Raw genomic sequence first — 10,698 nt, 5'->3', positions numbered from 1 at the left:
TCTTTCCCTGCTGCAGGATTAAGCACTGTAAAAGCCACAGGTCACGCTCCCCTCTCCCCTGCCAAATGCCACAACACTGACTTAAGAAATCAGTGATGCTTAAAAAGCAGGTTTGTTCTGGGGAGGTTTGCATTTTGCCTGAGTTTTTAAGGTGCACTTGGATCACATCCTCCAGCTTTGCTCTGCCAACAGAGAGCTAGAAGCAGCAGATGCTGCTACATCAGTAAGAGCTGAGGTTCCTGCCCAGCCACAGGCTGCCGGCAGTTCGAGCTTTAAGGGGAAAATCATAGGATCTGTTGTTCAACCATGAGCTGGGAGCACAGCGCCCTGAACAAAGCTGTGCAGAGCTAGAAAGCAGCCTTGCCAACAGGCAGGAAGGGTGTGCAGCAGAAACCAAGAGGATGACAACCTACGCAGCGAAACCTTCCAGGCCGCTGCAAATTGAGAATGCAATTCGGGACACGAGCCTGTCCCAGTACACCTGTGTGCAGATAATCTTGAAGCCTTTCTAGTGACTCATTCATTAAGTCCCCATAGCTAAAAACAGACACTGGGTTTGTCCCAGGACTGACTGTCTCAGGTCTTGACTGGAAGCAGGTGTGGGGAGAACAATTATTTCCATACACAGCTTGAATGGCAATTAACTGAAATTAGTCCCTACCCTCTCAGGGAAAAAATGTTATCTTAGTACTTCAAGGGGACAGTGGGCTTATACATCTGCAAGGATCTCAGAATTAAAAGCTTTGCCCCAGGAGAAATCTGACCTCAGTTTTTAGCCTACATCTGGTGTCCACAACCATCCAACGCGCAGCTCTTTTCCACAGAGAAGCAGAAAGAAGGTATTAGTCCACAGAAACACAAAATACTATAATTTTCCATATAAACACCTGGAGCAGATTTAGATTAAAAAGTCTCAGGGAAACACAATCTTCAGAGGAGTAGGACAACAGGACAAGCCGTGGAAACTCCTGGGATGAGCGTATAACACATTGCAGAGGCTCACACTTGCCTTCGAAGTCTCTCCTCCATGCACAGACCAAGTCCAAGCATTTGCTGTTTGCTGGCTTGTCTGTGGAGCTCATCCTCCACGGTACATAAGCACTTTGGACGTGGAAGAATTTATACCCACACGTGGGGAAATAGCCCCATTTTACAGGTGGGAAACTGAGGCACAGAGAAGCCACGGGTCTGTCCATAGCGTGAAGCCTGACCCATGTGTACCCATCACAGAAACAAGGTGATGAGGGTGCTGTAAGGGGCATCCCTAGCTGCACGCTCAGGGTGCAGGTTTCTGGTATTCTCCGAGCGGCAACTCGGGGCCTCTTGGGGTCGGTGCACAGGGGATGAGAGTGGGGAGGTTTGCCAGGTCCCATGAGGAGCCTGTGGCAGACTTGGGCACTGGACAGGATCTCCAGGACCTTTGCCCCAGAAACCCTCTTTCCACTCTTGCTGAACTGAGAGTTGTAGAAATCACAGAAAACAGAGAGAAGTGGAGCTGCAAGAGGGACCTCCAGAGGTCGCGTCTAGACCCGACACAACACCAGACATTGCACCGACCCTTCCACAGGTAAAGCAGGGGACCACGGCAGCCACGTCCTGCTGCTCTCCAAGGCAAGACCCTCTGGCCAGGAACCTCTAACTAGCAACCAACCCCCCCACCCCCGAGGGACAAACATCAGCAGCACAGGACCCAGCCCCTAACCCAGCACTGCCAACCAGGCTCTTCTGCCAGCACCGTGGGAAAAGCAGAAGTGCAAGCAGCTTGTAGCCCTAAGTTAGGCTGCTGTTGGTTAGTGGGTTCCCTTCTCCCCCGTCCTGTGTCTCTAGCCCCTGACCCTACTCTCTTGGGGTCGCCATCTGGTGAGGCTGCTCCAGCACCCCGCCAGCTCCTCCCCTCCCCAGACTGCCTTCCACTGCTTACTAAGGGTTGATGCAAGGGGTGCAGCCAGAAAAGGGCCAAGAGGAACCTGCATAGCATGGGCACCCCTGCTCCGCCGGGATGGGGCTGTGCTTAGGTAGCTGTGGAGGACGACACTGGCAGAACAGAGTCCATGGGGGAAAACTGCTCCTTGACTGCTCACAAACGGAGAGCATCATCAGTGTGGGAACAGCACAGGCCATACAGCCCATGCTGGTGCAGGACTGGCAGTGTCAGCACACCCTCCCGCCAGGCAGGGTCCTCGCTCAGCCACCCATCCAGCCTGCTTCAACCTCTCTCAAAGACAAGGCACTGCCAAGGCCCTTTGCTTTCCAGCACCCAGCTGCTGCTCTGTGTGCGACATGTTAGCCGGATCCCACTTGGTCTAGGACGGACTTCGCCATGCCAGGCTCCTGCCACAACAGCACGGTCCTCATTAGCCTGGAGTTCTCCGTAGGACCATCCTTCTTCTGCACAGCAGTGAAATGGTTAATAAAAGGCTGGCACCGAAAGCGGAAGGGGGTTTGGGGCCCAATTCTGGACTCCTGGGTCCCACTCCCAGCTCTGGAGGAAGGGCCAAAGCAGGTAATGAAACATGATGCCCTCTAGAAAGCCTGCAACCCTGCAAGGACTGAGATTTCTTTTTTTAAACGGCTTCTAACTTGGTCTAATTTAGACTGATTTCTGCAGCGCTGGTGAAAGGTGCTGCTCCTTCTTCCCTCAGCCCTAAAAGTCGGAGTCCCTGCTCCAAAGCACCAGAGGTTTCACAGATCACCAGAATTTAAAAACGTGGGCAAAGTAACTTTGGTTTCCCCCAAGCCTCGTTCTTGGAAAGTCTGGGCAGAACTACAACAGGGGAGGCACCTGGTACTGCAATTGCAGAGCAAGCCGCTGCTGCCCGGCAAAGTCACCAGCTGCTGAAGAGGGGGTCTTCCCCCGGGGGATTTAAGCAAAGGCTCCGGCAACTCCACTTACAGGGGCAGCACACAGGCATGCTGGAAAGGGCTTGCGACTGTCAAGAAAGCAGAGACTGATGTTCGTGCATGCCTCCGTAGGCACTTCTCTTTTAGAGCAGCTTCAAAAAAACCCTCGAGTGAGCACACGCGTGCACACGCACATGCATGCACGTGCTCTCAGCCCATGGCCGAACCTCTGAAGAGCTCTGGAAAGGCACCCTAACCCACGCTGCTCCTCTCTGCAACTTTATCTGAAGCTTTATCGGATCCAAAGGCGCTTTTTGACCTCGGGCAGGGCGGGCGGGAGAAGCAGAGCGAGAGCAGGGGACGGGCCGACGTCACTCTGTGGAAAGGGAACTACCCGGGCTGCTCGGGTCCTGCCAGCAACCGAGGTCATGTGGAAGCATTTAAGATTTAAGTCCTCATAAGGGACTCATTCCAGCATTCCCATCCTCCCTGAGAATGCCCCTTCTTCCAGGCCTGGCTCTTCCCCTCCCCTGACCCTTTCTTTCCCCTGTAGGGCTGCTTACCGATGTGATTTAATTACGTGCTTGGAAATTGAAATCGCCGGCGGAGTCCAGGGTGGTCTCCCTCGGTCAGCTCCCACCACCCTGGCTCTTCATACTCTGGTGCGTGTGAAATAGGAGGCTGGATTTCAGCTCTGGGGAGCAGGCGACACGTGCCGGAGCAAGCCTGCACTCCAGGTAGGTTTTTAGCATGGATGGTTAGGATCCACGTAGGATCTTCAGGGCCAGATTAAAGTTGGAGGGGGAAATATTCCTCCCAGGCAAGGCGACCTTGTCAAGCTGCCAACCTGATTTAGATGGGAAAACAAAAGCAGCTGAATATTTTCTTTCTTTCTTAGCCTTGAAGTGCAGACAACGGGGATGGGGCCAGAGAAACCCAGAACCCCGTGGGGCTCCCATCCTAGGAGTGGCCGCTTGGCTGTCTGGATGGGAGTGGGGCTTTTCAAAGGATCTCGTCACTTATTCGCAATGCAGGCTGAGTTTGGGAGTGGCCAAGGCTCCTAAAAGGCAGGAGCCAGCGGCATTGGAAGGACAGAGCTCTGCGTCGATGCACCGCGCGGAGGTGATGTTATGATCTGTAGAGCGGGTCAGTCGATACGCAGTCTGAAAGAAGGGGCTGTGCACCAGACCTCTTTGGGGCTTAGATGCAACCCCCTCCAGGGCTTTTTGTGCTACAGAGTCCTGTCCCAGCAAACTGAGGGAGACTTTATCAAAGGAGGGTGCAGGGAGGATAGTGGGAAGACACGGGAGGATCATCACCTGCTGGAGATATCTAGCCCTCACCCTCACAGCAACGTGAGTGGACTGGCAGCCTGAGTCAGGGGAGAGAGATGGTTTCAGCCCACAGCCGCAGCCCTCTGATGAGAGCCGCACAGACATGCCCACACCAACCTGACTTACTGTGCCAGGCCGCAGGCACCCTGGACCCCACGCAGGCTGCCTTTCAAACCAAAAATAATGTACCCATGTGTGCCCAGGAGGATGGCCAATTAATACGGCTGAGTGGCAATGCCAATTATCCCATGCCCAGGTTAGCTGCACATGCAGGGTCCTGCAGATGGGCCAGTCACACGATCTATACAGGTCGATGATGACAACCATGCCCTCTCCACCTCCCTGCACCCCTTCCCCAGTGCAGCCTCCGCGATACAGGCAAGGTGTTGTTACAATAACCTGGCATTTCTTGCAGTGCTTGCACAAAGATTAACACAGCACTGAATCGCAGCATGAGAAGCTACAGGTGAAGCAACAACACAAAGGTCCTTGCACACATCTAGTCCACTCGGAGCATTTCAGGGAGTTACATGGCTCGCTGACGGTGACCCAGGAACCAGTTCAGATGCTTTGCTTATTAGAAACAGTACCCAAGGTGCACTAAAAACATATGTAAAGAGCATTTACTATTTAGCAAATACATAATTAATGCATATTTGGAAACCCAAAGGGCTCTGCCAAACAGTCACTACACACGAGGAGAAGCAGAGATCTATGCCATACCCAATTCAGCACCAGTGTCCAAGCGAGCCCTCGGCAGATCCAGCGGCTGGTCTCCGCACTTTCATCTCCTTTCAACAGCTTCTCTTCCTGACTTGTTCTTGTCCGTCACCCTCCACAATTTGCCTCTGTGAAAAGCAGAAGACAGATTTCTCTCATTACTCCTTCTGGCTGCAGATTGATATCCATAATCCTGTACCCGTGCAAAGCCTTTTCCTAAGCGGCTGGTAGATTTATGAAAAATGCTTTTTTCTAAAAGACCACTTAAGCCTAGAAATTCTGCAATTAAAAAGGAGGGACAAATCACTAGCATGGGAGGTTGCACACCCTGGTTTTCCTAACTTCAGCAACAGTCAGGTTTAACACCCAAGATCCCCATCGCTGGCAGGTAGTAGCGTGCATTTAAACCATCACTTGTCTTACTTATGCTAGGGTTTGAACGTGTGCTCAAACACTTTCTCGATGCCGACACCAAGCAACATATCTCTGCTAAGGTCTCCATGTTCTTCAAGGGGAGTCCCCTTACTTCTCACTTGGCCTTTGTGCCAGAAGTAGTGGGACTTCACCATCACAGTCTGTCCTTCCTATTTGTACCAACAAGCACATCATGGTCTCCTGCTCCATCGGGATGCAGTAGAGTTTGATACCCCTGGGCTATCACTGCAACCAGCAGGAAGTCAGACATGCTGCCACTGTGAACACACGTACAACTGCCATCGATCTCACCTAAAGTACCATCGGGGGCTGCTGCAAGGGCAGGAGGGATTCAATCAGATGGGGAATGGACTGCATAGATCCTCCTTGCCTGGGTCGCTCTACTTTACTGCTGCTAGTCACATCACTTGAACCAGGATTTAACACAATGCTTGCACTTGGGAGTAATGCTATCCCAAGAATGGCTTCCCCACCACTACGGCATGTTTGCACGCTGTAGCGTGCTTACACTTGCTCTATTGCTGCCGAGTTAGGCAGCACTATTATCCTCGTTTCAATTACGGCAAGGATGCTAAGTGATGTGACCGAGGTGTCACATCAGGTAACTGGATACAGGCCCCCCAGCATCCCAAATCAGCAGACCACAATTGGGCAATACTCTTCTTTGCTGAATCAGAGAAGCTTCCGCGAACAACCCCTTTGCTGAAGATGAGAGTTTCAGGATAACGTGGAGTTGCCAAGCCAAGCCCTGAGACTGAGCTTCCCTGTGGGGTTCCCCGTCTGTCCCCTTGAGAGTGCCTTGTCCAAACACCTCTCAAAGTTTCCCCGTGACAGAGGGGCAGATGCTGTAGGTCCCAATGTTGGAAAGAAAGGGGGACGTCCAACCCAGACACAGAAAGAGGAAAGCAGCTCAACCCCAACGGCTCTGGGAAGGGCAGCTGCCTGCAGGCAGGATGGAGCTTTTGGCCATCTTCCCAGGGTCTGGATGCCACGGAGCAGCTTGCAAATGCAGCAAGGGATCAGGCTTGCGGGTTTGGTGGGAGGGATGGGGAAGGGAAGATCTCCCCGCTCTCTCCCATCCCCTGAACAGCATCCAAAATGTCAAGGCACCCGCGGGAACCCTACCCTTGCTAACCTTCAACTCCAGCCTGGCCCCTGCTCTCCTGAAGGACAGTCCCTGGAGCCTTCTCCATTTACAGCCCTGCAACAGGGAAGTAAATGCTCCGACAGCTAAAATACAGGGGTCCCAATACAGGCTGCTGCAGGCAGGGCACAGATCAAGATCGGAGGACAGACCAGCAAGGAAGTGGGGTGAAGCTAGGGCGAGCTCAGCTCCACTGCAACACCCCCTGCCCTGCTGCCACCTCCTCCCCAGCGGACCAGGGAAGAGAAGCCAGGCCTCTCGGTTCCCAGCCTGGGACTGAACTCCATGTCACCCCTTCCACCTCCGGGAGCTCGGATGGGTTTGCCCGAGCCCCCTTCCTGGGATTCCTCCGCTTTCCCCTCTGCAATGGTCTTCGCCCCAGATGATTCCTCCAGCCTTGTGTCCATAAACACAGGGTCAGGCACGCTGCCAACAGCTGGCGACTCAGGCAGAGTCCTTTGATGTCAGAGCGCCTATAAAACACTGATCCTTGACCCGCGCACTTTCAGAAAGCAAACAGAAACTTCGCAAAATGATTGCACCGCTTTTCAGACGAACGCACTTTTTGTTCTGGCCCTGCAACTTCACTACCAAACTTACCAAGTGCCGGTTTTAGCAGCTAGGAAGGAGGAGGCTGCGGAAGAGCCTTTTATTGGAGTTTTATCACGATGGCAAGAGTTGGGCAAAACACCAGGGCCCCCACAAAGATGAGACTGAACATCTGCCCAAGCATCCATAACGTTTCCCCTCAAGCTGCAGCCGGGGACGTTGAGGTTGGAGATGGAGGAACTTGCTGACTTCGTACCAGGCTGCCTAGAAGTTGTGGGATCGCCACCCTGGGCATGGTAGACGGACACCTGGCTGAGATGGTTTAGTGAGCAATGATCCTGCCCTGAGCTAGATGTGACCTTGTGAGGTCGTTTCCAGCCCTATTTTCCTACAACCGGATCCACCTGCATCAAACACGTGGACAACAGGGATTTTTTTTTTTCCTTTGCTCCTACAACAAAATTGGTTGATCAAACAGCAACCAAAACCCAGTTACTGCTTCTGTGCCTTTCTTTCCCCAGTTCTTCTTTGGATGAGATGCCTTCCCTTTTTTTGGCTCATAATAGTTTAAAAAAAAATAAAATAAAGTTTCACTCCAAACAGATGACAATGAAGTTAAAGCGCGGGAGCACAACAGAACGTGTGATAAGCTTTTAAGAAGCAATTTCAAGCAGCAGGATGTTTCTAGAGTACATGGAAAGCGTGGCCGTTTCGAAGAGCCCCTTCCCCTGGGAAGCCAGGAAGGAAACACGTAACACTAGCACCGAGCATCCCATCCCCAGACAGAGAAGAGCTAGATTAGAGAAGCAGTGTTTTCAGGAGTGTCCCCTACATCACTGATTCTGGCAGCAAAGCCCTTTCAAACAGTGGAAAAAGTATTCGGAAACTACCTAATCTCTCAAAAAGCTTCAAACAATTTAAGCACCAGGGAGCTCAAATCTCACTGAAAGACCAACAGGACTCGTGAGTTTTGGAAGATCCTTCCTTCTACCACCCAAAGCTTAGACTCAAAGCTGTACTTAGCCTCCTGTCTAAATGCAGGCAAACTTCCAGGGTGCCAAATTTTAGAAGATTTAAGCTTGGGACTGTTTGAAAGCTGCCTCATTCAGGGAAGTCGGCGGAAAGCTGCTCCACATCCTCCCTTTGAAACACCCCCCTTTTGGTCCAGCTCCAGCAAGTCAGATGGGAATACTGAAAGTCCCAACTAACGTGCCCTTCCCCATAGGAACGTTGCATTTCTTTCTTGAACCAATGCAATACCGGTGCGGTTTAGGACACGAATGAGTTTCAAATTTTGTGCCATCAAACCTAACAGACACTTAAAAAAAACCCAACAACACATCAAACCCTAATTGCTTCAGGCTTGGTTTAATTTTGTTACTGCAGCAAGACTTAAAGCCTTCTTCAGCAATCCCTCGCAGTTGAGAAGGATGGTCTTCCATGACTCTCTTAACACGCGGGCCTGAAGACGGCTGGCAAGGCCGATCTGGGATCGACAGGCTCTCGCACGTGTTTCCGAGTGGGGTGGGTGGCTCCGGATTCCTGGTTCGACTCAAAGCCTAACGCCAAGCCTGTAACTCAGCTTCTAGAAGCAAGTTACCATCTAGATGGACGTATTTGGGATGAAAGGGATGCTGCATTTAAAGACTTTCTGCAGGCAGAGAGGAAGGAAAGGAGGAAAGAGTTAAAGCTCAGGGTTCATCTGGACTAAGGCTTCCCAGGGGCTTGCTTTCTCAGCCCAGCAGTTGCATTAATTTTAGGGGGCCTTGGAGCTGCAGAACTACTTTTAGAGGTAAAAAAATGTGCGTTCGAGCATTTCCACAGTTTGCTTATTCCACGCCACCGATGCCAGAATTTCAGCTCCCTTGTTCCACTCTGCTGGGTTATATTTTTGGTCTGAAAAAAGCAAGTAAAATACAACTTTTCTGGCTCTTGCTGAAACTCTGAAACCCAAGAGCTCTGAGAACATCAAACCTTTCTGTGCACTCCTCGGGTTGCCAACAGGCTGATTTTTTGGAGGGACCTGACCCTGGATTTAGAGAGGAGCCTAGCACTGACAGCAGTATTTTTGGTTCCTATGTGAAAGCCCCTGTAATGCTCAGCTGCCAAGTCTTGAAAAAGTTCCCAGGAAATGAGCGGCAGTTTGCAGCAAGCCTGTTCCTCTGCAGATCTCACAAAGAGCACTCCCTTGTTGGCTTACCACCGCAGTGGGAGGAAGTCACATCAATCGCAATGTTTATGCAAAGCTGCAGAAACATTTCGGTGGCCAGCAGAAGGTCAAGCAATCCATCAAGACCTACCTCCGTATCAGACCTGAACAGCATGAAGATGGAGGCAGGCCGCAGGCTCTGTTCCCAGGGATCCTCTCCATGCAAAAGACAGGACATCCCTGCACTAACTGACCCCATGCATTCATTTTCTCCCATCATGAGAGTCCACATACCCTGTGGCTCCACGTAGCAGAACCAGACCTGGCAGTCGAGGAAGACTGGAAATAGTTGTACTTGGCATCCGGCCACATCGGCTCAAATGGTGCAGGGCCTGTCTGCAGGCCAGACCGGGCCCACAGACCACCTCCCCTTGCCCTCCTCAGTAGACCTGATCTGGGGGCTGCTCCAGTCCGACTGGGACCTATGCTGCGTGAATCCCGAAGCAGTGGAAATGGGCACTGAGTGCGACTCAGTCTGGCCGGGGCAGCAGCCGTGCTGCACGTATGGTGCCTGCTCCAGCCAGGCTGGGACCCGTCCTGCATGTGTTGCCCATGAGCATTGCATGGAGCACAGGTCCTGGACCGGCTGGAGCAGGCACTAGTTTGGCCAGGACAGCCACCATGTGCAGATGTTTGACACTCCTGCTCTACGCAGGTGTCTCAAACTGGCTACGTCATTCAAGTCTTTCACTTGCAAGTTCTTACCTGGTCTACTTAGGGGGAACACTGGACTGTACACTTAGTGACAAGAAGCATATATTAAATACCAGAGCCAAGGTCAATGCACAAAACAACATTATATGTAGGCTCACATGTTTCGAGTGGAGAGCACATCCATCCACCCTATGCACCACTGCCTTAGCACTTTGTTTCTCTGTGGTTGAATATGCCTGCACCACCCAGGGATGCTCAAGTCATAGTAAACGTATCGACACTGCCCTAAATGATGCATGCAGAATTATAACAGGCTGCCTAAGACCCACCTCTGCTCCCTGCCTATACGCACTACCCAGTGCAGAGCAGCTCCCTTACACCAGGAGCAAAGTAGCAGGCAACACTGACCAGCAGGTACAACAGTCAGACGACTGCTACACGGACATCGACCAGTGCGCTGTCATCTCTCATCGAGAAAAAGCTTTTTGTCCTCTACCACACCATTCACCACATCACCAGAATCAGCCAGAACTACCCTGCAGCAAAAAGAATAGGAGAAACTAGGTGACAAAGCTGCTGGATGGAGCCGGCAAGGAATTAGCCCCAGTGAGGAGTTAGCATCTGGCTCCAACTACAAATGGCATACATAGTGGAGCCTGAACAGACTGAGAGCGGGTCTGGGAAGATGCAACTCTCTCATGCAGTCATGGGGCCTCTATGCATCGGATCAATGCGTCTGTCAGGTGAAGCAAGCCATGGATCATCTCCTGAGATGCACTGTGGTAGCATCACAATGCACCCCACAAGATCTG

General features: G+C 51.9%; 1 protein-coding gene across 2 annotated transcripts in view; it reads right to left on the bottom strand.

Annotated features, from left to right (window-relative positions):
• The window catches only part of PTP4A3 (protein tyrosine phosphatase type IVA, member 3), an 80,238-nt gene extending 69,817 nt beyond the window's left edge, over positions 1 to 10,421 (bottom strand). Inside the window, exons 1-3 of one of the 2 annotated variants that reach the window (XM_014524294.2) lie at positions 10,295 to 10,421; positions 4,899 to 5,023; positions 3,405 to 3,688 (exon numbers count right to left, since the gene is read on the bottom strand). The gene's annotated coding sequence lies outside the window, so the exon portion shown is untranslated. The remainder of the gene's footprint in view (positions 1 to 3,404; positions 3,689 to 4,898; positions 5,024 to 10,294) is intronic. The other variant, XM_006016432.3, reaches the window with a different exon arrangement.
• Between the last annotated feature and the right edge of the window lie 277 nt (positions 10,422 to 10,698).

This window comes from Alligator sinensis, unplaced genomic scaffold (assembly GCF_000455745.1).
Source record: "Alligator sinensis unplaced genomic scaffold, ASM45574v1 scaffold721_1, whole genome shotgun sequence".
In the NCBI taxonomy this organism is placed as follows: Eukaryota; Metazoa; Chordata; order Crocodylia; family Alligatoridae; genus Alligator; species Alligator sinensis.
The sequence above is the reverse complement of the archived record's forward strand: the minus strand, read 5'-3'. Positions and strand labels throughout refer to the sequence as shown.